The sequence below is a fragment of the Dermacentor silvarum genome, chromosome 9 (assembly GCF_013339745.2).
Source record: "Dermacentor silvarum isolate Dsil-2018 chromosome 9, BIME_Dsil_1.4, whole genome shotgun sequence".
NCBI classification, from domain to species: domain Eukaryota; kingdom Metazoa; phylum Arthropoda; class Arachnida; order Ixodida; family Ixodidae; genus Dermacentor; species Dermacentor silvarum.
Window position 1 is genome coordinate 67,221,074 of NC_051162.1, and position 2,735 is coordinate 67,223,808.

The following is a 2,735-nucleotide window of genomic DNA, read 5'->3' on the forward strand; positions in this document are numbered from 1 at the left end:
GACTTACTAGAACCAAGTTCAATGGCAACTGATCTGATTTCTGGCTTAAAAAGCTCCCATGCCGCGCATAGTGGCAAATCAAGAGAGAAGCAATTTTTCAGTGCTAAGCATACTTGATCAGTAAACATTTTATCGCCAATTATAGATGAATTTAAACTCGAAGCCATGGCTGCTCCACGGTAGCGGCTTACTAAAGGTGGGCCTAGTGCGTGCCTGACTGCGCATGTCAAGTGGTCGCAGAGACGCACTCGTGCCACTGCTCGCGTGTTCATCGTCGTCGTCTTCTTCCACAGCTGGCTCCGATGTCGCTGATCATGCCAGCAATTCTAATACTGCCCCTCACTCTCGCGTCGTCGTATTTTCCAACAGCTGGCTTACAGTTGCTTACTTTTTTTATGCAAACGCATCATCTGACCCATTCAGCGAGAACGCCGGCGTCTGTAGCAGCGAAACCGCACCTAAATTCCCATTGGCTACAACGCCACGTCACGAGTGAACCTCGACGGAGCAGATTCGGCGACGCGACGCCGTGGGACGAGACGGGTTGTCGTCGGCGAAGCAGTCGCGTGACGCACGCGGGTGGGTTCCGCCATCTCGCTCTCGGAAGCCGGCGGGCGGTCCCTATCTCTCTCTCTCACCCCCACTGAGCTTAGCTGCTGCGCGCTTCTGCCTGGCCTTGCTGGCCGCTGCTGCTTTCTCGGTCTCTGGTCGTGCAGGATGTCGGTGGCATGTGGTGCTGGCATCGCAGGCTGCTGCTGCTTGCTGGCTCTGGCAGCACGTACCGCTATGGTACATTACTCGCAGCGCCAAACTCTAAGGATCGCTCAGTGATGTTCAATTGAACATTATAGCTTTTGCATTCACAACTCATAAGAAGTGTTCAGGTGTCCTGAGATTTTTTAAAAAGAGCGATGTTCAGGTGGAATATTGTGTATATTTTAACTGCGTCTCCTGACCAAAGAACATGATTTGTTTTGTTACATATTTTTGTCTCACAGACGTTACAGAGCAGGGCCTTAGCGTTCCACAAGCCGTCCGCATGTGGAATGATCTTCCCGATGATATCGCCTCCGATAATAACCTGAAGACATTCCACCACAAGCTTGAGGTACATTTTTTATAGTGCTGTAAAATGGTCTCGTCGTTTAAGTTCTTGTTTTGTTGATATTGCGATGTGTTGGGTTTTTTTTTTTTCGTCACTTGCACTCAAAGGCTCTTTTAGTGCTTATTTCGGAAACGTATTCTGTTGTGCTGCATTTTTCTTTTTTATTGGTGTTCACTTGCGTTGGAAACTTGTTTTGTTTTCGCAATTTACTCTGTTGCGTTGCGTTTTGATGTTCACTTGCATTGTAACCCTGTTCCATACTAGTTTGCTTGTGGTTTCATTGTAATAAGTAAACCCCCTTACTCAATGCCCCTTGGGCCTGTAAGGTATTTTTAAATAAATAAATAAATAAATTAATATTTTATTGTGAGCGCTCGGCAAGAAAGGCCTTTAGGCCTTCTTTGTGTGTGACTGTTCACGCTGCTATCTCCTTGTCCTTCTTCTAGGAAAGACATTACTCTGAGTATGCAGTAAGCTCTTTCTTGTGGTTCATGCCGAGTGTGTCGGTGTTGCAGTTACCAGAAGAGTATTCATGAACAGCGCATCTGGTACATGTGAGCTGCCTTCGGCAGCCTTTGAGCACCATGTTCAAACCATTGACATTAAAGCAATGACGCCGATTTGACGGTATCGTGCTGCAGTTGCCTCAGGTAGATTGGTAGAAGCAAACACAAATGTTAAATGTAACTGTTGACTTCGGTTTTTTTGGCATCACGGGGGAATCTGATCTTTATTCTCTACGCAAAATTATGTGTCACTTTCCCTCTCACGAGTAGTGTCGTTTAATATATGTCTACTAAGTCTAGTTCGGAGATCACTGTCCGGGCAGTGTTCATTAATCGGTGGGGGGATAGGGATTTCACCAAATGGCTTTACAGTTGACAGTTTCTCATGCGTTGTTTTATAAAGCACTTCAAGCAGTAGATGCTGAGTTACCATCTTCGTCGCTTTTCTCTTGTTCCTATAGGTTCAGTTAGGCAACAGTAGTCTCTCGGTTTTTTTCTTGGCTTTTCGCTAAGCATCATATGAAATCCGGAAACGTTTCTTTGTACTTCAGGGGAAAAAAATGTTGCATCGTGGAGTGCTTTTTTCAGAGGGCCATCAGGCAAGAAGTGGGATGGGACATCACAATACATTTTTCTTTGTTGGTGACCAGTGTCAACCTATGACTACCGAGCCAAGCAAGAGGACTCGGCAAGAGATCTCGACCTCTCTACATTTTCGAATCAATAAACTACTTCGTCTAAATGATCAAGTCCTGCAGCACGCCAGTCATACACCACTACTAAAATCTAAAACCGCATACACGTCTTTTTTTTTTCTCAGACACTATTTTTGAACGTGTACCTCGCAGATCCCGCACGCATCGTCCGTTTTTACATATCTGTGAGATAGATGGCAGAATAAATAAAAAGCCATTTATGCATTAAATACATTCCACTCGTAATTACAGGTAGGCGACGCACATCAGCATACCCCAAAATCACGATGCAGGGTATCCTGAAAGAACAAGAAGAAGATCACATGTTCTGCCTCTCAAATTTCTAATAATGCCGCGCGGGCATCGACAACACGGAATCTCAGCGCGAGAAGCGGTTAGATCGGCGATAATGAGCGGAAAGTCGTCTGC